This window comes from Phyllobates terribilis, unplaced genomic scaffold, assembly GCF_046119375.1.
Source record: "Phyllobates terribilis strain yellow unplaced genomic scaffold, ASM4611937v1 Scaffold_142__1_contigs__length_4687701, whole genome shotgun sequence".
Classification (NCBI taxonomy): Eukaryota; Metazoa; Chordata; class Amphibia; order Anura; family Dendrobatidae; genus Phyllobates; species Phyllobates terribilis.
In genome coordinates, this window is record NW_027362902.1 from 2,457,508 (window position 1) to 2,482,629 (window position 25,122).

Below are 25,122 nucleotides of genomic sequence, written 5' to 3' on the forward strand. Positions count from 1 at the left end.
GGTCTGCAAGAAAAGGAGGTGACTGTGACTGTCTATAACCCTTTTACAGACCCTGAGCTGCTGGAGTGCTTCCTCTCTCGCTACTGTGAATATGTGCGGAAGGGAGTGAAGCAAGTCAATTGTCTAGGAATCTTTAACTGTCAGTATAAATTCCGTGTGAAATTGAAAAGGGATCCTGACAGTGTGGGGGGCTTTAGACACCCTCCATCAAATTTTTCCGTTGCAGGCCATAGAGGTTTCCTCTTTTACCCAGGCCAGCCCATGTTTTGCCGTAGATGCTTTTCTTTCGGACATACCATGGTAACATGCCTTAAAGGGCAGTGTTGCCGAAATTGCAGAAAGGAGGGGCATATGGCCAACCAGTGTCCAGAGGCCAAGTCCTGTGATGTCTGTGGGAGTAGTGATCACATGTATAAGGACTGTCCTATGAGTGCACCTAGACGTTCTGATAAAGAACAGAAGGAGGAGGAGCTGGAGAGGAGGCAGATGGCAAGCGCACTGAAAGTGCTGGAAAGATTGGAGAGGGAGGAGAGAGAGGGAAGGAGGCGGGAAACTGGTAGAGCCTCTCCCTCTACGGCGCCAGAGGAGGTGTCCCTGAGACCATGTTCTTCTTCTGCTGAAGAAATGAGGAAGAAGCGGAGGGAAGAAAAGGAGTTCTGGAGGGAAGTGGCAAAGGTGGAGAAAAAGGCAGTGTCTGCGAGAATATCTAGGAAAGTGGTGGAAGCAGAGCTGCCTGAGATGATGACTTTTGGAGAGGCAATGGACGCAACAGGATGTGAAGTGCAAATCTCGGAACCCGACAGTCCTGAACACCCTTCGGGTCCTGAAAACATTGAAGATTTTTCTTCGGAGGATGATAGGGGTGCAAAGAAGAGTCGTAGGGAGGATGGTGGGGGCAGTGATGATGCAGATTTTAGTGAGCCTCAGAGGAAGATCAGAACTGCCAGAATGAGGAGTGTGGCTGGTGAAGCCAGCGGGTCGGAAACCAGCTGTTCTGTTCTGATGGCGGAGGAGGATAGTGGTGGTGCTGGATAGTGTCACCATATAATATTGTAAATGTTTTTTCTTTTTGTCCTCTTGTGAGCTTTGGTTTAGGCCAAAGGCTATTTCTTTGTGTAATTGGTGAAGGAGTAGAAGTATTATGGGATTTACCATAGTGTCCCAAAACGTAAGAGTGTTTAAAAGTAAAGTAAGAAGAGCTGCTATTTTTGAGTTTTTAGCTATGCAAAATGCATCTATTTTTTGTTTACAAGAATGTGGGGTAGTGGATGGTGTGAAAGGGGATGAATGGTCTTATGGAGCGTCTGTGTGGTCGGGGAGTGCATGTAATAAGAATGATGGTGTGGGTATTTTGGTTAAAGGAAGGGAGGTTGTTTTGAGTGATTATTTGGTTATTGAGGTGGGGAGATGTATCCTTGCTAATTTTGTATACAAGAATGTAAAGTTTTGTGTTATTAATGTTTATGCGCCAGTTGAAAAAAATGAGCGCAAAAATTTATTTGAAAAAATTAAGCTTTTTGTTCCAGGAAGAATACCTGTGGTAATTGTGGGTGATATGAACTGTGATGTGGGGAGAGTGAATGTGGATGTGTCTGGGAAAGCATTATTGGAGTTAGTGAATGATTTTGGGTTGTGTGATATACAGCGCGTGTGTAACATGAATCCTTTGTTGAACACTTTCTTTTCTGAGAGTGGTAGGGTACAATCCAGATTGGATTATTGTTTTATTTCTAAAAATATGGTTTCTGTTAATTATAGGCAGGAAAACGTTCTTTTTTCAGATCATGTGTGTATGTTGTGTGAGTTGGATATAAAAGTTGATGGAGTGTTTGGGAGAGGATTGTGGAAGTTAAATGTTAAACTGTTAGAGAATGAAGATGTGAGAAAGGAGTATGAAAGGCGGTATGAAGAATGGTGTAAGCATAAAAATGAGTTTGGGAATGTTTGTGAGTGGTGGGACTGGGTGAAGAAACAAACAAAAATGTTCTTTAAAAATTTAGGATACAAGTATGCAGCAATTAAAAGAGAGAGTTTTGTTAAACTGAACGCGCGGTTGAGCGTTTTGTATAAGTTAAGGGAAGGAGGAGTTGAGGTGGAGGAGGATATTTTAGAGGTTAAAAAGGAGATTAGTGAGTTTTTGTTGGAGAGAGGGAGAAGCATAGTGTTTAGGGCAAAGATTGATAAGATTGAGCAGGATGAGAAATGTTCTCGGTTTTTCTTTAAAAAAGTTTTTGGAAAGAAACAGAGTATGAGCGTGGTGTATGGAGCAGATGGAAGTGAGGTGAGTGGAGAGGATATGTGTGAAGAGGTGGCTAAGTTTTATGAGGATCTGTATGCAGTGAAACAGAGGGATGAATGTTTGGAGAATGATGTTTTGAGTGTGTTAGAGAGTAAGTTGAGTGAAGCAGAAAGAGAGAGAGTGATGGGTGAGGTGACTGGTGATGAGGTATGGAAGGTTATGTGTAGTATGGCTTTGAATAAGACGCCGGGGGAGGATGGCCTCCCAGTAGAATTTTATCGTGTGATGTGGGGTGTGATTGGTAAGGACTTTGTGGATGTATGTAAGTATATGTGGGGAAACATGGAGGTGGCTGAGAGTATGCGTGCAGGTATGGTTGTGTTAATTCCTAAGAAAGGGGATTTGAAAAGTCTGAGGAATTGGAGGCCAATAACGTTACTTAATTGTGATTATAAAATCTATGCAAAACTTATGGCTAATAGGATGCGTGATGTGATAGAGAGTGTGATTGGGGATGAGCAGTGTTGTGCGGTACCTGGGAGGCGGATTCATGAGTGTGTGTGTATGTTAAGAGATTGTCTATGGGATTGCATGGGTCGTAAGAAGAGTGTATTTTTGTTAAGTTTGGATTTTGAAAAGGCTTATGATAGGTTGTCGCATGGTTTTTTGTTCAGAGTGTTGTTAAAAATGGGTTTTCCGGCTGATTTTGTTGGGCGAGTGAGAAGTTTGTATGCGGGTGTTTATAGCTGTGTTTTAATGAATGGGTATGTGGGTAGGAAAGTGAATGTGTTTTCGGGTGTGCGACAGGGGTGTCCTTTGTCCCCTGTAGCATTTATTTGTGCAATTGAGCCATTGTTGTGTATGCTGAGGAAAGATAAGGTAATTCGTGGTGTGCAAGTGCCGGGAGGTGGAGGAAAAGAATGGAAGGTGAGTGGTTATATGGATGACGTGTGTGTATTATGTGATTCTGAATGTTCGGTGAGGCGGGTGAAGTTGTTAGTGTCTATTTTTTGTGGTGCATCTGCGTTTAAAGTGAATTGGGAAAAGAGTGAGTGTAAGGGTTTTGGAGGTTTAAGTAGGGATGTAGGTGTGAATGTAGTGAATGGACCTATTAAAGTTTTGGGTGTGAAGTTTTCAGAGAGTTTGGATGGGAAAGAAAGTTGGGATGATGCGAAAGGAAAAGTTGAGCAGAAGTTGAATTTTTGGAAATTGAGGAGTTTATCCTTTTTTGGGAAGATTTTAATTGTTAAGAGTGTGGTGTTGCCAATATTTTTATATATTGCGGTAATATTTCCACCAGGATATATGTGTATGAGAAGCTTGAATAGAATTTTATTTGTTTTTTTGTGGAACTCGAAAATGGAGAGAGCTAGGAGAGAAATTTTGGTTAAAAGAGTGGAAAAAGGTGGTTTGGGTTTTCCGAATTTGGACGTGTTTTTTGGTGTGAATATCGTTGTGTTTGTTTTGAAAGTGATTAGGGCGGATGGAAAGTTTTCATCTATGTGTAGGTATTTATTTGGAGCGTATTTGTTTCGTTTAAAGTGGCAAGAAAGGGATTTGCGATGTCCGATTGCTTTTGAGGTGCCTGTATGGTATGTGTGGGTTTATAAGTTTTTGGTGAGGTATGAATTGTGTGATGCAGATGTGAGATTGCTGGAGAATAAGAAGGCTGTGTATAGGATGATTGAATGTAGAGAGGTAGAATGTGGAATAAATATGGTTAGGGGTGGTGATGTGCAGAAGGTTTGGAAGAAAGTGCGGATGAGTGGTATGACCAACAAACAGAGTGAAGTTGTGTGGCAGTCTTTACATGGAGTATTACCTGTGAGAGAGTTTCAGAGGAATAGAGGTTTGGTGAGGAGTGAAATGTGTCCAAGAAATGGCTGTGGTGGAAGGGAAAGTGTGTTGCATGTTTTTTGGAATTGCCAGTATGCTAGAGATGTGATTGGGAGAATGGGCCTTTGTGTAAAGAATTGTGTGGTGTGACTTTGTTGTCTTTTGAGTTGTTTATGTTTGGTTTGGGAATATGTGATGGGACGAAGGAAAGAGTCTTGTGGTTGATGCTTGCATGTATAAAGGAAGTGTTATGGGATGTGAGGAATGTGTATGTGTTTAAAAGGAAGGAAATTGCTGTAAAGGATAGTGTGAAGGTGATTTTGGGGAAGATGTATGTGTGTTTCCTATGGGACAAAAAAAGGAGAGGGGAAGTGGATGCGGAGGGAATATGGAAAGTTAAAAAGTGGAGATATATTGTTAGTACCTCTTGATTTTTGTTATTGTTGTTTTGAAATATGAAATAAATATTTCCGATGATGATGGGGACAGCAAATTGCGTATTGGATTTGACGCAGCTGTTTTGATGGAATTTTCCTTTGTCTGGTTTCCATAGACTGTGGAATTTCCTCGTCTGAGGAGAAAAAAAAAAAAAATAAAAAAAAAAAAAATCTGTTCTTATCAGTTTAATATCTGATACGTCCCCTATCTGGGGACCATATATTAAATGGATTTTTAGAACAGGGAGATGGAAAAAGAGCTTGCTCTGTCCACTCCACGCATTGACCTGGTATTGCAGTATCTCCAGGACCGGTGCACCCCTTCTTTAATGCAGTTTCTAAAATCAGAAATAATTGAATTCAATGTTTTTTGTTCATTTTGCTTGTTTGTCGGATTTTGGGATGGACTCTTTGGCTTTGCTTTTCTTCTCCTCATTGGATTTTTCATGTTCAAAGTTGCAGAAGCCAGATTACAAGCTCATTTTGGTTCAACTTCAGCAACTGTGCATTGCATTGCCATGTAATGTGATGCAATGCTATCTTTCTAGCTCTCCCTTTTTACTTCCTTTTGGATAAACAGACATATTAGGCAAGCATTTTGGAGCTTTCACCTAAATAACTACAGGTGGTGAGATAAGCTGCACAATATAATTGACCTTTCAGTATATTGTTGCACACACACCATCTATTTAGCAAATGCCCTTGTTATCAACAGCAGCCTTTTAAACTCACCTGAGCTAACAGGTATGTGCGCTGGTTACTCTGCTGCGCTTAAAATTTCTTTTTTGGTTTGCTACAATGCCTTTTCTGAAACGTTGTCTCCTTCTGCTGGAACACTGACTTCTTTCATTTAATGCCTGCAGACTATAAAAGAGAACCCAACCCAAAAAGTTTGGTTGATTAGTCTGTGGCATTCTGTTAAACTGTTGCTTATGGCGGTCTCTGTGAGCTTCTCAGCGACATTCAGCCAGCCAGGTATCCTGCCTGCAGTAGATGGAATGTGGCAATGGAACGCTGGCTGCGCGTGTCATAATAGGCTCTGAGCCTTTATATACCTGTGCACAGCAGCAGCCACCTTCAGTCTGCTGCTGGACAGCCAGCAGCAGCAGCAGCAGGAGAGGTATGTAATCAGGAGCCCTCCTGCTAAGGGTAGACAGCTGCTCGTTCCACCCCACCCCCCGCCTTAATTGGTTCTCCTCCCTTCCAACGGTGTTGAGGCGGGTGGGAACAGCAGGGGGTGAAGGTGCTGTGTTTAAAGAGGTGGAGTTATGCAGATCTAAAACGCGTGGATTGCAGCAGCAGCAAGCCGAAAAGTGCAGGCATGTAAGGGATCTAGAGGTTGACAACATGTCTTCTTAACGGGAGTCCAGGAGCTCATCTCCACAAATGGACTTTTCAGGATCCTTGGGTGGCTCCGTAGTTTGAAACCAATTCTGGTTATCGCTTCTCGGCCTTTTGGCTAAGATCAAGTGTAGTATCTGTTCTTATCAGTTTAATATCTGATACGTCCCCTATCTGGGGACCATATATTAAATGGATTTTTAGAACAGGGAGATGGAAAAAGAGCTTGCTCTGTCCACTCCACGCATTGACCTGGTATTGCAGTATCTCCAGGACCGGTGCACCCCTTCTTTAATGCAGTTTCTAAAATCAGAAAGAATTGAATTCAATGTTTTTTGTTCATTTTGCTTGTTTGTCGGATTTTGGGATGGACTCTTTGGCTTTGCTTTTCTTCTCCTCATTGGAGTTTTCATGTTCAAAGTTGCAGAAGCCAGATTACAAGCTCATTTTGGTTCAACTTCAGCAACTGTGCATTGCATTGCCATGTAATGTGATGCAATGCTATCTTTCTAGCTCTCCCTTTTTACTTCCTTTTGGATAAACAGACATATTAGGCAAGCATTTTGGAGCTTTCACCTAAATAACTACAGGTGGTGAGATAAGCTGCACAATATAATTGACCTTTCAGTATATTGTTGCACACACACCATCTATTTAGCAAATGCCCTTGTTATCAACAGCAGCCTTTTAAACTCACCTGAGCTAACAGGTATGTGCGCTGGTTACTCTGCTGCGCTTAAAATTTCTTTTTTGGTTTGCTACAATGCCTTTTCTGAAACGTTGTCTCCTTCTGCTGGAACACTGACTTCTTTCATTTAATGTCTGCAGACTATAAAAGAGAACCCAACCCAAAAAGTTTGGTTGATTAGTCTGTGGCATTCTGTTAAACTGTTGCTTATGGCGGTCTCTGTGAGCTTCTCAGCGACATTCAGCCAGCCAGGTATCCTGCCTGCAGTAGATGGAATGTGGCAATGGAACGCTGGCTGCGCGTGTCATAATAGGCTCTGAGCCTTTATATACCTGTGCACAGCAGCAGCCACCTTCAGTCTGCTGCTGGACAGCCAGCAGCAGCAGCAGCAGGAGAGGTATGTAATCAGGAGCCCTCCTGCTAAGGGTAGACAGCTGCTCGTTCCACCCCACCCCCCACCTTAATTGGTTCTCCTCCCTTCCAACGGTGTTGAGGCGGGTGGGAACAGCAGGGGGTGAAGGTGCTGTGTTTAAAGAGGTGGAGTTATGCAGATCTAAAACGCGTGGATTGCAGCAGCAGCAAGCCGAAAAGTGCAGGCATGTAAGGGATCTAGAGGTTGACAACATGTCTTCTTAACGGGAGTCCAGGAGCTCATCTCCACAAATGGACTTTTCAGGATCCTTGGGTGGCTCCGTAGTTTGAAACCAATTCTGGTTATCGCTTCTCGGCCTTTTGGCTAAGATCAAGTGTAGTATCTGTTCTTATCAGTTTAATATCTGATACGTCCCCTATCTGGGGACCATATATTAAATGGATTTTTAGAACAGGGAGATGGAAAAAGAGCTTGCTCTGTCCACTCCACGCATTGACCTGGTATTGCAGTATCTCCAGGACCGGTGCACCCCTTCTTTAATGCAGTTTCTAAAATCAGAAAGAATTGAATTCAATGTTTTTTGTTCATTTTGCTTGTTTGTCGGATTTTGGGATGGACTCTTTGGCTTTGCTTTTCTTCTCCTCATTGGAGTTTTCATGTTCAAAGTTGCAGAAGCCAGATTACAAGCTCATTTTGGTTCAACTTCAGCAACTGTGCATTGCATTGCCATGTAATGTGATGCAATGCTATCTTTCTAGCTCTCCCTTTTTACTTCCTTTTGGATAAACAGACATATTAGGCAAGCATTTTGGAGCTTTCACCTAAATAACTACAGGTGGTGAGATAAGCTGCACAATATAATTGACCTTTCAGTATATTGTTGCACACACACCATCTATTTAGCAAATGCCCTTGTTATCAACAGCAGCCTTTTAAACTCACCTGAGCTAACAGGTATGTGCGCTGGTTACTCTGCTGCGCTTAAAATTTCTTTTTTGGTTTGCTACAATGCCTTTTCTGAAACGTTGTCTCCTTCTGCTGGAACACTGACTTCTTTCATTTAATGTCTGCAGACTATAAAAGAGAACCCAACCCAAAAAGTTTGGTTGATTAGTCTGTGGCATTCTGTTAAACTGTTGCTTATGGCGGTCTCTGTGAGCTTCTCAGCGACATTCAGCCAGCCAGGTATCCTGCCTGCAGTAGATGGAATGTGGCAATGGAACGCTGGCTGCGCGTGTCATAATAGGCTCTGAGCCTTTATATACCTGTGCACAGCAGCAGCCACCTTCAGTCTGCTGCTGGACAGCCAGCAGCAGCAGCAGCAGGAGAGGTATGTAATCAGGAGCCCTCCTGCTAAGGGTAGACAGCTGCTCGTTCCACCCCACCCCCCACCTTAATTGGTTCTCCTCCCTTCCAACGGTGTTGAGGCGGGTGGGAACAGCAGGGGGTGAAGGTGCTGTGTTTAAAGAGGTGGAGTTATGCAGATCTAAAACGCGTGGATTGCAGCAGCAGCAAGCCGAAAAGTGCAGGCATGTAAGGGATCTAGAGGTTGACAACATGTCTTCTTAACGGGAGTCCAGGAGCTCATCTCCACAAATGGACTTTTCAGGATCCTTGGGTGGCTCCGTAGTTTGAAACCAATTCTGGTTATCGCTTCTCGGCCTTTTGGCTAAGATCAAGTGTAGTATCTGTTCTTATCAGTTTAATATCTGATACGTCCCCTATCTGGGGACCATATATTAAATGGATTTTTAGAACAGGGAGATGGAAAAAGAGCTTGCTCTGTCCACTCCACGCATTGACCTGGTATTGCAGTATCTCCAGGACCGGTGCACCCCTTCTTTAATGCAGTTTCTAAAATCAGAAAGAATTGAATTCAATGTTTTTTGTTCATTTTGCTTGTTTGTCGGATTTTGGGATGGACTCTTTGGCTTTGCTTTTCTTCTCCTCATTGGATTTTTCATGTTCAAAGTTGCAGAAGCCAGATTACAAGCTCATTTTGGTTCAACTTCAGCAACTGTGCATTGCATTGCCATGTAATGTGATGCAATGCTATCTTTCTAGCTCTCCCTTTTTACTTCCTTTTGGATAAACAGACATATTAGGCAAGCATTTTGGAGCTTTCACCTAAATAACTACAGGTGGTGAGATAAGCTGCACAATATAATTGACCTTTCAGTATATTGTTGCACACACACCATCTATTTAGCAAATGCCCTTGTTATCAACAGCAGCCTTTTAAACTCACCTGAGCTAACAGGTATGTGCGCTGGTTACTCTGCTGCGCTTAAAATTTCTTTTTTGGTTTGCTACAATGCCTTTTCTGAAACGTTGTCTCCTTCTGCTGGAACACTGACTTCTTTCATTTAATGCCTGCAGACTATAAAAGAGAACCCAACCCAAAAAGTTTGGTTGATTAGTCTGTGGCATTCTGTTAAACTGTTGCTTATGGCGGTCTCTGTGAGCTTCTCAGCGACATTCAGCCAGCCAGGTATCCTGCCTGCAGTAGATGGAATGTGGCAATGGAACGCTGGCTGCGCGTGTCATAATAGGCTCTGAGCCTTTATATACCTGTGCACAGCAGCAGCCACCTTCAGTCTGCTGCTGGACAGCCAGCAGCAGCAGCAGCAGGAGAGGTATGTAATCAGGAGCCCTCCTGCTAAGGGTAGACAGCTGCTCGTTCCACCCCACCCCCCGCCTTAATTGGTTCTCCTCCCTTCCAACGGTGTTGAGGCGGGTGGGAACAGCAGGGGGTGAAGGTGCTGTGTTTAAAGAGGTGGAGTTATGCAGATCTAAAACGCGTGGATTGCAGCAGCAGCAAGCCGAAAAGTGCAGGCATGTAAGGGATCTAGAGGTTGACAACATGTCTTCTTAACGGGAGTCCAGGAGCTCATCTCCACAAATGGACTTTTCAGGATCCTTGGGTGGCTCCGTAGTTTGAAACCAATTCTGGTTATCGCTTCTCGGCCTTTTGGCTAAGATCAAGTGTAGTATCTGTTCTTATCAGTTTAATATCTGATACGTCCCCTATCTGGGGACCATATATTAAATGGATTTTTAGAACATGGAGATGGAAAAAGAGCTTGCTCTGTCCACTCCACGCATTGACCTGGTATTGCAGTATCTCCAGGACCGGTGCACCCCTTCTTTAATGCAGTTTCTAAAATCAGAAAGAATTGAATTCAATGTTTTTTGTTCATTTTGCTTGTTTGTCGGATTTTGGGATGGACTCTTTGGCTTTGCTTTTCTTCTCCTCATTGGATTTTTCATGTTCAAAGTTGCAGAAGCCAGATTACAAGCTCATTTTGGTTCAACTTCAGCAACTGTGCATTGCATTGCCATGTAATGTGATGCAATGCTATCTTTCTAGCTCTCCCTTTTTACTTCCTTTTGGATAAACAGACATATTAGGCAAGCATTTTGGAGCTTTCACCTAAATAACTACAGGTGGTGAGATAAGCTGCACAATATAATTGACCTTTCAGTATATTGTTGCACACACACCATCTATTTAGCAAATGCCCTTGTTATCAACAGCAGCCTTTTAAACTCACCTGAGCTAACAGGTATGTGCGCTGGTTACTCTGCTGCGCTTAAAATTTCTTTTTTGGTTTGCTACAATGCCTTTTCTGAAACGTTGTCTCCTTCTGCTGGAACACTGACTTCTTTCATTTAATGCCTGCAGACTATAAAAGAGAACCCAACCCAAAAAGTTTGGTTGATTAGTCTGTGGCATTCTGTTAAACTGTTGCTTATGGCGGTCTCTGTGAGCTTCTCAGCGACATTCAGCCAGCCAGGTATCCTGCCTGCAGTAGATGGAATGTGGCAATGGAACGCTGGCTGCGCGTGTCATAATAGGCTCTGAGCCTTTATATACCTGTGCACAGCAGCAGCCACCTTCAGTCTGCTGCTGGACAGCCAGCAGCAGCAGCAGCAGGAGAGGTATGTAATCAGGAGCCCTCCTGCTAAGGGTAGACAGCTGCTCGTTCCACCCCACCCCCCGCCTTAATTGGTTCTCCTCCCTTCCAACGGTGTTGAGGCGGGTGGGAACAGCAGGGGGTGAAGGTGCTGTGTTTAAAGAGGTGGAGTTATGCAGATCTAAAACGCGTGGATTGCAGCAGCAGCAAGCCGAAAAGTGCAGGCATGTAAGGGATCTAGAGGTTGACAACATGTCTTCTTAACGGGAGTCCAGGAGCTCATCTCCACAAATGGACTTTTCAGGATCCTTGGGTGGCTCCGTAGTTTGAAACCAATTCTGGTTATCGCTTCTCGGCCTTTTGGCTAAGATCAAGTGTAGTATCTGTTCTTATCAGTTTAATATCTGATACGTCCCCTATCTGGGGACCATATATTAAATGGATTTTTAGAACAGGGAGATGGAAAAAGAGCTTGCTCTGTCCACTCCATGCATTGACCTGGTATTGCAGTATCTCCAGGACCGGTGCACCCCTTCTTTAATGCAGTTTCTAAAATCAGAAAGAATTGAATTCAATGTTTTTTGTTCATTTTGCTTGTTTGTCGGATTTTGGGATGGACTCTTTGGCTTTGCTTTTCTTCTCCTCATTGGATTTTTCATGTTCAAAGTTGCAGAAGCCAGATTACAAGCTCATTTTGGTTCAACTTCAGCAACTGTGCATTGCATTGCCATGTAATGTGATGCAATGCTATCTTTCTAGCTCTCCCTTTTTACTTCCTTTTGGATAAACAGACATATTAGGCAAGCATTTTGGAGCTTTCACCTAAATAACTACAGGTGGTGAGATAAGCTGCACAATATAATTGACCTTTCAGTATATTGTTGCACACACACCATCTATTTAGCAAATGCCCTTGTTATCAACAGCAGCCTTTTAAACTCACCTGAGCTAACAGGTATGTGCGCTGGTTACTCTGCTGCGCTTAAAATTTCTTTTTTGGTTTGCTACAATGCCTTTTCTGAAACGTTGTCTCCTTCTGCTGGAACACTGACTTCTTTCATTTAATGCCTGCAGACTATAACAGAGAACCCAACCCAAAAAGTTTGGTTGATTAGTCTGTGGCATTCTGTTAAACTGTTGCTTATGGCGGTCTCTGTGAGCTTCTCAGCGACATTCAGCCAGCCAGGTATCCTGCCTGCAGTAGATGGAATGTGGCAATGGAACGCTGGCTGCGCGTGTCATAATAGGCTCTGAGCCTTTATATACCTGTGCACAGCAGCAGCCACCTTCAGTCTGCTGCTGGACAGCCAGCAGCAGCAGCAGCAGCAGGAGAGGTATGTAAACAGGAGCCCTCCTGCTAAGGGTAGACAGCTGCTCGTTCCACCCCACCCCCCGCCTTAATTGGTTCTCCTCCCTTCCAACGGTGTTGAGGCGGGTGGGAACAGCAGGGGGTGAAGGTGCTGTGTTTAAAGAGGTGGAGTTATGCAGATCTAAAACGCGTGGATTGCAGCAGCAGCAAGCCGAAAAGTGCAGGCATGTAAGGGATCTAGAGGTTGACAACATGTCTTCTTAACGGGAGTCCAGGAGCTCATCTCCACAAATGGACTTTTCAGGATCCTTGGGTGGCTCCGTAGTTTGAAACCAATTCTGGTTATCGCTTCTCGGCCTTTTGGCTAAGATCAAGTGTAGTATCTGTTCTTATCAGTTTAATATCTGATACGTCCCCTATCTGGGGACCATATATTAAATGGATTTTTAGAACAGGGAGATGGAAAAAGAGCTTGCTCTGTCCACTCCACGCATTGACCTGGTATTGCAGTATCTCCAGGACCGGTGCACCCCTTCTTTAATGCAGTTTCTAAAATCAGAAAGAATTGAATTCAATGTTTTTTGTTCATTTTGCTTGTTTGTCGGATTTTGGGATGGACTCTTTGGCTTTGCTTTTCTTCTCCTCATTGGATTTTTCATGTTCAAAGTTGCAGAAGCCAGATTACAAGCTCATTTTGGTTCAACTTCAGCAACTGTGCATTGCATTGCCATGTAATGTGATGCAATGCTATCTTTCTAGCTCTCCCTTTTTACTTCCTTTTGGATAAACAGACATATTAGGCAAGCATTTTGGAGCTTTCACCTAAATAACTACAGGTGGTGAGATAAGCTGCACAATATAATTGACCTTTCAGTATATTGTTGCACACACACCATCTATTTAGCAAATGCCCTTGTTATCAACAGCAGCCTTTTAAACTCACCTGAGCTAACAGGTATGTGCGCTGGTTACTCTGCTGCGCTTAAAATTTCTTTTTTGGTTTGCTACAATGCCTTTTCTGAAACGTTGTCTCCTTCTGCTGGAACACTGACTTCTTTCATTTAATGCCTGCAGACTATAAAAGAGAACCCAACCCAAAAAGTTTGGTTGATTAGTCTGTGGCATTCTGTTAAACTGTTGCTTATGGCGGTCTCTGTGAGCTTCTCAGCGACATTCAGCCAGCCAGGTATCCTGCCTGCAGTAGATGGAATGTGGCAATGGAACGCTGGCTGCGCGTGTCATAATAGGCTCTGAGCCTTTATATACCTGTGCACAGCAGCAGCCACCTTCAGTCTGCTGCTGGACAGCCAGCAGCAGCAGCAGCAGCAGGAGAGGTATGTAATCAGGAGCCCTCCTGCTAAGGGTAGACAGCTGCTCGTTCCACCCCACCCCCCGCCTTAATTGGTTCTCCTCCCTTCCAACGGTGTTGAGGCGGGTGGGAACAGCAGGGGGTGAAGGTGCTGTGTTTAAAGAGGTGGAGTTATGCAGATCTAAAACGCGTGGATTGCAGCAGCAGCAAGCCGAAAAGTGCAGGCATGTAAGGGATCTAGAGGTTGACAACATGTCTTCTTAACGGGAGTCCAGGAGCTCATCTCCACCAATGGACTTTTCAGGATCCTTGGGTGGCTCCGTAGTTTGAAACCAATTCTGGTTATCGCTTCTCGGCCTTTTGGCTAAGATCAAGTGTAGTATCTGTTCTTATCAGTTTAATATCTGATACGTCCCCTATCTGGGGACCATATATTAAATGGATTTTTAGAACAGGGAGATGGAAAAAGAGCTTGCTCTGTCCACTCCACGCATTGACCTGGTATTGCAGTATCTCCAGGACCGGTGCACCCCTTCTTTAATGCAGTTTCTAAAATCAGAAAGAATTGAATTCAATGTTTTTTGTTCATTTTGCTTGTTTGTCGGATTTTGGGATGGACTCTTTGGCTTTGCTTTTCTTCTCCTCATTGGATTTTTCATGTTCAAAGTTGCAGAAGCCAGATTACAAGCTCATTTTGGTTCAACTTCAGCAACTGTGCATTGCATTGCCATGTAATGTGATGCAATGCTATCTTTCTAGCTCTCCCTTTTTACTTCCTTTTGGATAAACAGACATATTAGGCAAGCATTTTGGAGCTTTCACCTAAATAACTACAGGTGGTGAGATAAGCTGCACAATATAATTGACCTTTCAGTATATTGTTGCACACACACCATCTATTTAGCAAATGCCCTTGTTATCAACAGCAGCCTTTTAAACTCACCTGAGCTAACAGGTATGTGCGCTGGTTACTCTGCTGCGCTTAAAATTTCTTTTTTGGTTTGCTACAATGCCTTTTCTGAAACGTTGTCTCCTTCTGCTGGAACACTGACTTCTTTCATTTAATGCCTGCAGACTATAAAAGAGAACCCAACCCAAAAAGTTTGGTTGATTAGTCTGTGGCATTCTGTTAAACTGTTGCTTATGGCGGTCTCTGTGAGCTTCTCAGCGACATTCAGCCAGCCAGGTATCCTGCCTGCAGTAGATGGAATGTGGCAATGGAACGCTGGCTGCGCGTGTCATAATAGGCTCTGAGCCTTTATATACCTGTGCACAGCAGCAGCCACCTTCAGTCTGCTGCTGGACAGCCAGCAGCAGCAGCAGCAGCAGGAGAGGTATGTAATCAGGAGCCCTCCTGCTAAGGGTAGACAGCTGCTCGTTCCACCCCACCCCCCGCCTTAATTGGTTCTCCTCCCTTCCAACGGTGTTGAGGCGGGTGGGAACAGCAGGGGGTGAAGGTGCTGTGTTTAAAGAGGTGGAGTTATGCAGATCTAAAACGCGTGGATTGCAGCAGCAGCAAGCCGAAAAGTGCAGGCATGTAAGGGATCTAGAGGTTGACAACATGTCTTCTTAACGGGAGTCCAGGAGCTCATCTCCACAAATGGACTTTTCAGGATCCTTGGGTGGCTCCGTAGTTTGAAACCAATTCTGGTTATCGCTTCTCGGCCTTTTGGCTAAGATCAAGTGTAGTATCTGTTCTTATCAGTTTAATATCTGATACGTCCCCTATCTGGGGACCATATATTAAATGGATTTTTAGAACAGGGAGATGGAAAAAGAGCTTGCTCTGTCCACTCCACGCATTGACCTGGTATTGCAGTATCTCCAGGACCGGTGCACCCCTTCTTTAATGCAGTTTCTAAAATCAGAAAGAATTGAATTCAATGTTTTTTGTTCATTTTGCTTGTTTGTCGGATTTTGGGATGGACTCTTTGGCTTTGCTTTTCTTCTCCTCATTGGATTTTTCATGTTCAAAGTTGCAGAAGCCAGATTACAAGCTCATTTTGGTTCAACTTCAGCAACTGTGCATTGCATTGCCATGTAATGTGATGCAATGCTATCTTTCTAGCTCTCCCTTTTTACTTCCTTTTGGATAAACAGACATATTAGGCAAGCATTTTGGAGCTTTCACCTAAATAACTACAGGTGGTGAGATAAGCTGCACAATATAATTGACCTTTCAGTATATTGTTGCACACACACCATCTATTTAGCAAATGCCCTTGTTATCAACAGCAGCCTTTTAAACTCACCTGAGCTAACAGGTATGTGCGCTGGTTACTCTGCTGCGCTTAAAATTTCTTTTTTGGTTTGCTACAATGCCTTTTCTGAAACGTTGTCTCCTTCTGCTGGAACACTGACTTCTTTCATTTAATGCCTGCAGACTATAAAAGAGAACCCAACCCAAAAAGTTTGGTTGATTAGTCTGTGGCATTCTGTTAAACTGTTGCTTATGGCGGTCTCTGTGAGCTTCTTAGCGACATTCAGCCAGCCAGGTATCCTGCCTGCAGTAGATGGAATGTGGCAATGGAACGCTGGCTGCGCGTGTCATAATAGGCTCTGAGCCTTTATATACCTGTGCACAGCAGCAGCCACCTTCAGTCTGCTGCTGGACAGCCAGCAGCAGCAGCAGCAGGAGAGGTATGTAATCAGGAGCCCTCCTGCTAAGGGTAGACAGCTGCTCGTTCCACCCCACCCCCCGCCTTAATTGGTTCTCCTCCCTTCCAACGGTGTTGAGGCGGGTGGGAACAGCAGGGGGTGAAGGTGCTGTGTTTAAAGAGGTGGAGTTATGCAGATCTAAAACGCGTGGATTGCAGCAGCAGCAAGCCGAAAAGTGCAGGCATGTAAGGGATCTAGAGGTTGACAACATGTCTTCTTAACGGGAGTCCAGGAGCTCATCTCCACAAATGGACTTTTCAGGATCCTTGGGTGGCTCCGTAGTTTGAAACCAATTCTGGTTATCGCTTCTCGGCCTTTTGGCTAAGATCAAGTGTAGTATCTGTTCTTATCAGTTTAATATCTGATACGTCCCCTATCTGGGGACCATATATTAAATGGATTTTTAGAACAGGGAGATGGAAAAAGAGCTTGCTCTGTCCACTCCACGCATTGACCTGGTATTGCAGTATCTCCAGGACCGGTGCACCCCTTCTTTAATGCAGTTTCTAAAATCAGAAAGAATTGAATTCAATGTTTTTTGTTCATTTTGCTTGTTTGTCGGATTTTGGGATGGACTCTTTGGCTTTGCTTTTCTTCTCCTCATTGGATTTTTCATGTTCAAAGTTGCAGAAGCCAGATTACAAGCTCATTTTGGTTCAACTTCAGCAACTGTGCATTGCATTGCCATGTAATGTGATGCAATGCTATCTTTCTAGCTCTCCCTTTTTACTTCCTTTTGGATAAACAGACATATTAGGCAAGCATTTTGGAGCTTTCACCTAAATAACTACAGGTGGTGAGATAAGCTGCACAATATAATTGACCTTTCAGTATATTGTTGCACACACACCATCTATTTAGCAAATGCCCTTGTTATCAACAGCAGCCTTTTAAACTCACCTGAGCTAACAGGTATGTGCGCTGGTTACTCTGCTGCGCTTAAAATTTCTTTTTTGGTTTGCTACAATGCCTTTTCTGAAACGTTGTCTCCTTCTGCTGGAACACTGACTTCTTTCATTTAATGCCTGCAGACTATAAAAGAGAACCCAACCCAAAAAGTTTGGTTGATTAGTCTGTGGCATTCTGTTAAACTGTTGCTTATGGCGGTCTCTGTGAGCTTCTCAGCGACATTCAGCCAGCCAGGTATCCTGCCTGCAGTAGATGGAATGTGGCAATGGAACGCTGGCTGCGCGTGTCATAATAGGCTCTGAGCCTTTATATACCTGTGCACAGCAGCAGCCACCTTCAGTCTGCTGCTGGACAGCCAGCAGCAGCAGCAGCAGGAGAGGTATGTAATCAGGAGCCCTCCTGCTAAGGGTAGACAGCTGCTCGTTCCACCCCACCCCCCGCCTTAATTGGTTCTCCTCCCTTCCAACGGTGTTGAGGCGGGTGGGAACAGCAGGGGGTGAAGGTGCTGTGTTTAAAGAGGTGGAGTTATGCAGATCTAAAACGCGTGGATTGCAGCAGCAGCAAGCCGAAAAGTGCAGGCATGTAAGGGATCTAGAGGTTGACAACATGTCTTCTTAACGGGAGTCCAGGAGCTCATCTCCACAAATGGACTTTTCAGGATCCTTGGGTGGCTCCGTAGTTTGAAACCAATTCTGGTTATCGCTTCTCGGCCTTTTGGCTAAGATCAAGTGTAGTATCTGTTCTTATCAGTTTAATATCTGATACGTCCCCTATCTGGGGACCATATATTAAATGGATTTTTAGAACAGGGAGATGGAAAAAGAGCTTGCTCTGTCCACTCCACGCATTGACCTGGTATTGCAGTATCTCCAGGACCGGTGCACCCCTTCTTTAATGCAGTTTCTAAAATCAGAAAGAATTGAATTCAATGTTTTTTGTTCATTTTGCTTGTTTGTCGGATTTTGGGATGGACTCTTTGGCTTTGCTTTTCTTCTCCTCATTGGATTTTTCATGTTCAAAGTTGCAGAAGCCAGATTACAAGCTCATTTTGGTTCAACTTCAGCAACTGTGCATTGCATTGCCATGTAATGTGATGCAATGCTATCTTTCTAGCTCTCCCTTTTTACTTCCTTTTGGATAAACAGACATATTAGGCAAGCATTTTGGAGCTTTCACCTAAATAACTACAGGTGGTGAGATAAGCTGCACAATATAATTGACCTTTCAGTATATTGTTGCACACACACCATCTATTTAGCAAATGCCCTTGTTATCAACAGCAGCCTTTTAAACTCACCTGAGCTAACAGGTATGTGCGCTGGTTACTCTGCTGCGCTTAAAATTTCTTTTTTGGTTTGCTACAATGCCTTTTCTGAAACGTTGTCTCCTTCTGCTGGAACACTGACTTCTTTCATTTAATGCCTGCAGACTATAAAAGAGAACCCAACCCAAAAAGTTTGGTTGATTAGTCTGTGGCATTCTGTTAAACTGTTGCTTATGGCGGTCTCTGTGAGCTTCTCAGCGACATTCAGCCAGCCAGGTATCCTGCCTGCAGTAGATGGAATGTGGCAATGGAACGCTGGCTGCGCGTGTCATAATAGGCTCTGAGCCTTTATATACCTGTGCACAGCAGCAGCCACCTTCAGTCTGCTGCTGGACAGCCAGCAGCAGCAGCAGCAGGAGAGGTATGTAATCAGGAGCCCTCCTGCTAAGGGTAGACAGCTGCTCGTTCCACCCCACCCCCCGCCTTAATTGGTTCTCCTCCCTTCCAACGGTGTTGAGGCGGGTGGGAACAGCAGGGGGTGAAGGTGCTGTGTTTAAAGAGGTGGAGTTATGCAGATCTAAAACGCGTGGATTGCAGCAGCAGCAAGCCGAAAAGTGCAGGCATGTAAGGGATCTAGAGGTTGACAACATGTCTTCTTAACGGGAGTCCAGGAGCTCATCTCCACAAATGGACTTTTCAGGATCCTTGGGTGGCTCCGTAGTTTGAAACCAATTCTGGTTATCGCTTCTCGGCCTTTTGGCTAAGATCAAGTGTAGTATCTGTTCTTATCAGTTTAATATCTGATACGTCCCCTATCTGGGGACCATATATTAAATGGATTTTTAGAACAGGGAGATGGAAAAAGAGCTTGCTCTGTCCACTCCACGCATTGACCTGGTATTGCAGTATCTCCAGGACCGGTGCACCCCTTCTTTAATGCAGTTTCTAAAATCAGAAAGAATTGAATTCAATGTTTTTTGTTCATTTTGCTTGTTTGTCGGATTTTGGGATGGACTCTTTGGCTTTGCTTTTCTTCTCCTCATTGGATTTTTCATGTTCAAAGTTGCAGAAGCCAGATTACAAGCTCATTTTGGTTCAACTTCAGCAACTGTGCATTGCATTGCCATGTAATGTGATGCAATGCTATCTTTCTAGCTCTCCCTTTTTACTTCCTTTTGGATAAACAGACATATTAGGCAAGCATTTTGGAGCTTTCACCTAAATAACTACAGGTGGTGAGATAAGCTGCACAATATAATTGACCTTTCAGTATATTGTTGCACACACACCATCTATTTAGCAAATGCCCTTGTTATCAACAGCAGCCTTTTAAACTCACCTGAGCTAACAGGTATGTGCGCTGGTTACTCTGCTGCGCTTAAAATTTCTTTTTTGGTTTGCTACAATGCCTTTTCTGAAACGTTGTCTCCTTCTGCTGGAACACTGACTTCTTTCATTTAATGCCTGCAGACTATAAAAGAGAACCCAACCCAAAAAGTTTGGTTGATTAGTCTGTGGCATTCTGTTAAACTGTTGCTTATGGCGGTCTCTGTGAGCTTCTCAGCGACATTCAGCCAGCCAGGTATCCTGCCTGCAGTAGATGGAATGTGGCAATGGAACGCTGGCTGCGCGTGTCATAATAGGCTCTGAGCCTTTATATACCTGTGCACAGCAGCAGCCACCTTCAGTCTGCTGCTGGACAGCCAGCAGCAGCAGCAGCAGGAGAGGTATGTAATCAGGAGCCCTCCTGCTAAGGGTAGACAGCTGCTCGTTCCACCCCACCCCCCGCCTTAATTGGTTCTCCTCCCTTCCAACGGTGTTGAGGCGGGTGGGAACAGCAGGGGGTGAAGGTGCTGTGTTTAAAGAGGTGGAGTTATGCAGATCTAAAACGCGTGGATTGCAGCAGCAGCAAGCCGAAAAGTGCAGGCATGTAAGGGATCTAGAGGTTGACAACATGTCTTCTTAACGGGAGTCCAGGAGCTCATCTCCACAAATGGACTTTTCAGGATCCTTGGGTGGCTCCGTAGTTTGAAACCAATTCTGGTTATCGCTTCTCGGCCTTTTGGCTAAGATCAAGTGTAGTATCTGTTCTTATCAGTTTAATATCTGATACGTCCCCTATCTGGGGACCATATATTAAATGGATTTTTAGAACAGGGAGATGGAAAAAGAGCTTGCTCTGTCCACTCCACGCATTGACCTGGTATTGCAGTATCTCCAGGACCGGTGCACCCCTTCTTTAATGCAGTTTCTAAAATCAGAAAGAATTGAATTCAATGTTTTTTGTTCATTTTGCTTGTTTGTCGGATTTTGGGATGGACTCTTTGGCTTTGCTTTTCTTCTCCTCATTGGATTTTTCATGTTCAAAGTTGCAGAAGCCAGATTACAAGCTCATTTTGGTTCAACTTCAGCAACTGTGCATTGCATTGCCATGTAATGTGATGCAATGCTATCTTTCTAGCTCTCCCTTTTTACTTCCTTTTGGATAAACAGACATATTAGGCAAGCATTTTGGAGCTTTCACCTAAATAACTACAGGTGGTGAGATAAGCTGCACAATATAATTGACCTTTCAGTATATTGTTGCGCACACACCATCTATTTAGCAAATGCCCTTGTTATCAACAGCAGCCTTTTAAACTCACCTGAGCTAACAGGTATGTGCGCTGGTTACTCTGCTGCGCTTAAAATTTCTTTTTTGGTTTGCTACAATGCCTTTTCTGAAACGTTGTCTCCTTCTGCTGGAACACTGACTTCTTTCATTTAATGCCTGCAGACTATAAAAGAGAACCCAACCCAAAAAGTTTGGTTGATTAGTCTGTGGCATTCTGTTAAACTGTTGCTTATGGCGGTCTCTGTGAGCTTCTCAGCGACATTCAGCCAGCCAGGTATCCTGCCTGCAGTAGATGGAATGTGGCAATGGAACGCTGGCTGTGCGTGTCATAATAGGCTCTGAGCCTTTATATACCTGTGCACAGCAGCAGCCACCTTCAGTCTGCTGCTGGACAGCCAGCAGCAGCAGCAGCAGGAGAGGTATGTAATCAGGAGCCCTCCTGCTAAGGGTAGACAGCTGCTCGTTCCACCCCACCCCCCGCCTTAATTGGTTCTCCTCCCTTCCAACGGTGTTGAGGCGGGTGGGAACAGCAGGGGGTGAAGGTGCTGTGTTTAAAGAGGTGGAGTTATGCAGATCTAAAACGCGTGGATTGCAGCAGCAGCAAGCCGAAAAGTGCAGGCATGTAAGGGATCTAGAGGTTGACAACATGTCTTCTTAACGGGAGTCCAGGAGCTCATCTCCACAAATGGACTTTTCAGGATCCTTGGGTGGCTCCGTAGTTTGAAACCAATTCTGGTTATCGCTTCTCGGCCTTTTGGCTAAGATCAAGTGTAGTATCTGTTCTTATCAGTTTAATATCTGATACGTCCCCTATCTGGGGACCATATATTAAATGGATTTTTAGAACAGGGAGATGGAAAAAGAGCTTGCTCTGTCCACTCCACGCATTGACCTGGTATTGCAGTATCTCCAGGACCGGTGCACCCCTTCTTTAATGCAGTTTCTAAAATCAGAAAGAATTGAATTCAATGTTTTTTGTTCATTTTGCTTGTTTGTCGGATTTTGGGATGGACTCTTTGGCTTTGCTTTTCTTCTCCTCATTGGATTTTTCATGTTCAAAGTTGCAGAAGCCAGATTACAAGCTCATTTTGGTTCAACTTCAGCAACTGTGCATTGCATTGCCATGTAATGTGATGCAATGCTATCTTTCTAGCTCTCCCTTTTTACTTCCTTTTGGATAAACAGACATATTAGGCAAGCATTTTGGAGCTTTCACCTAAATAACTACAGGTGGTGAGATAAGCTGCACAATATAATTGACCTTTCAGTATATTGTTGCACACACACCATCTATTTAGCAAATGCCCTTGTTATCAACAGCAGCCTTTTAAACTCACCTGAGCTAACAGGTATGTGCGCTGGTTACTCTGCTGCGCTTAAAATTTCTTTTTTGGTTTGCTACAATGCCTTTTCTGAAACGTTGTCTCCTTCTGCTGGAACACTGACTTCTTTCATTTAATGCCTGCAGACTATAAAAGAGAACCCAACCCAAAAAGTTTGGTTGATTAGTCTGTGGCATTCTGTTAAACTGTTGCTTATGGCGGTCTCTGTGAGCTTCTCAGCGACATTCAGCCAGCCAGGTATCCTGCCTGCAGTAGATGGAATGTGGCAATGGAACGCTGGCTGCGCGTGTCATAATAGGCTCTGAGCCTTTATATACCTGTGCACAGCAGCAGCCACCTTCAGTCTGCTGCTGGACAGCCAGCAGCAGCAGCAGCAGGAGAGGTATGTAATCAGGAGCCCTCCTGCTAAGGGTAGACAGCTGCTCGTTCCACCCCACCCCCCGCCTTAATTGGTTCTCCTCCCTTCCAACGGTGTTGAGGCGGGTGGGAACAGCAGGGGGTGAAGGTGCTGTGTTTAAAGAGGTGGAGTTATGCAGATCTAAAACGCGTGGATTGCAGCAGCAGCAAGCCGAAAAGTGCAGGCATGTAAGGGATCTAGAGGTTGACAACATGTCTTCTTAACGGGAGTCCAGGAGCTCATCTCCACAAATGGACTTTTCAGGATCCTTGGGTGGCTCCGTAGTTTGAAACCAATTCTGGTTATCGCTTCTCGGCCTTTTGGCTAAGATCAAGTGTAGTATCTGTTCTTATCAGTTTAATATCTGATACGTCCCCTATCTGGGGACCATATATTAAATGGATTTTTAGAACAGGGAGATGGAAAAAGAGCTTGCTCTGTCCACTCCACGCATTGACCTGGTATTGCAGTATCTCCAGGACCGGTGCACCCCTTCTTTAATGCAGTTTCTAAAATCAGAAAGAATTGAATTCAATGTTTTTTGTTCATTTTGCTTGTTTGTCGGATTTTGGGATGGACTCTTTGGCTTTGCTTTTCTTCTCCTCATTGGATTTTTCATGTTCAAAGTTGCAGAAGCCAGATTACAAGCTCATTTTGGTTCAACTTCAGCAACTGTGCATTGCATTGCCATGTAATGTGATGCAATGCTATCTTTCTAGCTCTCCCTTTTTACTTCCTTTTGGATAAACAGACATATTAGGCAAGCATTTTGGAGCTTTCACCTAAATAACTACAGGTGGTGAGATAAGCTGCACAATATAATTGACCTTTCAGTATATTGTTGCACACACACCATCTATTTAGCAAATGCCCTTGTTATCAACAGCAGCCTTTTAAACTCACCTGAGCTAACAGGTATGTGCGCTGGTTACTCTGCTGCGCTTAAAATTTCTTTTTTGGTTTGCTACAATGCCTTTTCTGAAACGTTGTCTCCTTCTGCTGGAACACTGACTTCTTTCATTTAATGCCTGCAGACTATAAAAGAGAACCCAACCCAAAAAGTTTGGTTGATTAGTCTGTGGCATTCTGTTAAACTGTTGCTTATGGCGGTCTCTGTGAGCTTCTCAGCGACATTCAGCCAGCCAGGTATCCTGCCTGCAGTAGATGGAATGTGGCAATGGAACGCTGGCTGCGCGTGTCATAATAGGCTCTGAGCCTTTATATACCTGTGCACAGCAGCAGCCACCTTCAGTCTGCTGCTGGACAGCCAGCAGCAGCAGCAGCAGGAGAGGTATGTAATCAGGAGCCCTCCTGCTAAGGGTAGACAGCTGCTCGTTCCACCCCACCCCCCGCCTTAATTGGTTCTCCTCCCTTCCAACGGTGTTGAGGCGGGTGGGAACAGCAGGGGGTGAAGGTGCTGTGTTTAAAGAGGTGGAGTTATGCAGATCTAAAACGCGTGGATTGCAGCAGCAGCAAGCCGAAAAGTGCAGGCATGTAAGGGATCTAGAGGTTGACAACATGTCTTCTTAACGGGAGTCCAGGAGCTCATCTCCACCAATGGACTTTTCAGGATCCTTGGGTGGCTCCGTAGTTTGAAACCAATTCTGGTTATCGCTTCTCGGCCTTTTGGCTAAGATCAAGTGTAGTATCTGTTCTTATCAGTTTAATATCTGATACGTCCCCTATCTGGGGACCATATATTAAATGGATTTTTAGAACAGGGAGATGGAAAAAGAGCTTGCTCTGTCCACTCCACGCATTGACCTGGTATTGCAGTATCTCCAGGACCGGTGCACCCCTTCTTTAATGCAGTTTCTAAAATCAGAAAGAATTGAATTCAATGTTTTTTGTTCATTTTGCTTGTTTGTCGGATTTTGGGATGGACTCTTTGGCTTTGCTTTTCTTCTCCTCATTGGATTTTTCATGTTCAAAGTTGCAGAAGCCAGATTACAAGCTCATTTTGGTTCAACTTCAGCAACTGTGCATTGCATTGCCATGTAATGTGATGCAATGCTATCTTTCTAGCTCTCCCTTTTTACTTCCTTTTGGATAAACAGACATATTAGGCAAGCATTTTGGAGCTTTCACCTAAATAACTACAGGTGGTGAGATAAGCTGCACAATATAATTGACCTTTCAGTGTATTGTTGCACACACACCATCTATTTAGCAAATGCCCTTGTTATCAACAGCAGCCTTTTAAACTCACCTGAGCTAACAGGTATGTGCGCTGGTTACTCTGCTGCGCTTAAAATTTCTTTTTTGGTTTGCTACAATGCCTTTTCTGAAACGTTGTCTCCTTCTGCTGGAACACTGACTTATTTCATTTAATGCCTGCAGACTATAAAAGAGAACCCAACCCAAAAAGTTTGGTTGATTAGTCTGTGGCATTCTGTTAAACTGTTGCTTATGGCGGTCTCTGTGAGCTTCTCAGCGACATTCAGCCAGCCAGGTATCCTGCCTGCAGTAGATGGAATGTGGCAATGGA

The 25,122-nt window shown here is 44.1% G+C and overlaps 15 non-coding genes and 1 pseudogene across 15 annotated transcripts; all 16 read left to right on the forward strand.

Moving 5' to 3' along the window:
- The first annotated feature begins 4,605 nt into the window (after window positions 1-4,605).
- Window positions 4,606-4,836, forward strand: LOC141206328 (U2 spliceosomal RNA; annotated as a pseudogene).
- A 1,115-nt stretch (window positions 4,837-5,951) lies between these two features.
- On the forward strand, window positions 5,952-6,142 carry LOC141205694 (U2 spliceosomal RNA). Its single transcript, XR_012276371.1, has one exon. It is a non-coding gene; the product is annotated as a U2 spliceosomal RNA (small nuclear RNA).
- Window positions 6,143-7,257: 1,115 nt separating this feature from the next.
- LOC141205695 (U2 spliceosomal RNA) lies at window positions 7,258-7,448 on the forward strand. The gene has a single exon (XR_012276372.1). It is a non-coding gene; the product is annotated as a U2 spliceosomal RNA (small nuclear RNA).
- Window positions 7,449-8,563: 1,115 nt separating this feature from the next.
- On the forward strand, window positions 8,564-8,754 carry LOC141205696 (U2 spliceosomal RNA). Its single transcript, XR_012276373.1, has one exon. It is a non-coding gene; the product is annotated as a U2 spliceosomal RNA (small nuclear RNA).
- A 1,115-nt stretch (window positions 8,755-9,869) lies between these two features.
- On the forward strand, window positions 9,870-10,060 carry LOC141206594 (U2 spliceosomal RNA). Its single transcript, XR_012277146.1, has one exon. It is a non-coding gene; the product is annotated as a U2 spliceosomal RNA (small nuclear RNA).
- Window positions 10,061-11,175: 1,115 nt separating this feature from the next.
- On the forward strand, window positions 11,176-11,366 carry LOC141205996 (U2 spliceosomal RNA). The gene has a single exon (XR_012276665.1). It is a non-coding gene; the product is annotated as a U2 spliceosomal RNA (small nuclear RNA).
- Window positions 11,367-12,484: 1,118 nt separating this feature from the next.
- LOC141205697 (U2 spliceosomal RNA) lies at window positions 12,485-12,675 on the forward strand. Its single transcript, XR_012276374.1, has one exon. It is a non-coding gene; the product is annotated as a U2 spliceosomal RNA (small nuclear RNA).
- A 1,118-nt stretch (window positions 12,676-13,793) lies between these two features.
- Window positions 13,794-13,984, forward strand: LOC141205698 (U2 spliceosomal RNA). Its single transcript, XR_012276375.1, has one exon. It is a non-coding gene; the product is annotated as a U2 spliceosomal RNA (small nuclear RNA).
- Window positions 13,985-15,102: 1,118 nt separating this feature from the next.
- On the forward strand, window positions 15,103-15,293 carry LOC141205699 (U2 spliceosomal RNA). Its single transcript, XR_012276376.1, has one exon. It is a non-coding gene; the product is annotated as a U2 spliceosomal RNA (small nuclear RNA).
- Window positions 15,294-16,408: 1,115 nt separating this feature from the next.
- LOC141205700 (U2 spliceosomal RNA) lies at window positions 16,409-16,599 on the forward strand. The gene has a single exon (XR_012276377.1). It is a non-coding gene; the product is annotated as a U2 spliceosomal RNA (small nuclear RNA).
- A 1,115-nt stretch (window positions 16,600-17,714) lies between these two features.
- Window positions 17,715-17,905, forward strand: LOC141205701 (U2 spliceosomal RNA). The gene has a single exon (XR_012276378.1). It is a non-coding gene; the product is annotated as a U2 spliceosomal RNA (small nuclear RNA).
- Window positions 17,906-19,020: 1,115 nt separating this feature from the next.
- Window positions 19,021-19,211, forward strand: LOC141205702 (U2 spliceosomal RNA). Its single transcript, XR_012276379.1, has one exon. It is a non-coding gene; the product is annotated as a U2 spliceosomal RNA (small nuclear RNA).
- Window positions 19,212-20,326: 1,115 nt separating this feature from the next.
- Window positions 20,327-20,517, forward strand: LOC141205703 (U2 spliceosomal RNA). Its single transcript, XR_012276380.1, has one exon. It is a non-coding gene; the product is annotated as a U2 spliceosomal RNA (small nuclear RNA).
- A 1,115-nt stretch (window positions 20,518-21,632) lies between these two features.
- LOC141205705 (U2 spliceosomal RNA) lies at window positions 21,633-21,823 on the forward strand. The gene has a single exon (XR_012276382.1). It is a non-coding gene; the product is annotated as a U2 spliceosomal RNA (small nuclear RNA).
- Window positions 21,824-22,938: 1,115 nt separating this feature from the next.
- On the forward strand, window positions 22,939-23,129 carry LOC141205706 (U2 spliceosomal RNA). Its single transcript, XR_012276383.1, has one exon. It is a non-coding gene; the product is annotated as a U2 spliceosomal RNA (small nuclear RNA).
- Window positions 23,130-24,244: 1,115 nt separating this feature from the next.
- LOC141205707 (U2 spliceosomal RNA) lies at window positions 24,245-24,435 on the forward strand. Its single transcript, XR_012276384.1, has one exon. It is a non-coding gene; the product is annotated as a U2 spliceosomal RNA (small nuclear RNA).
- Window positions 24,436-25,122: the final 687 nt, after the last annotated feature.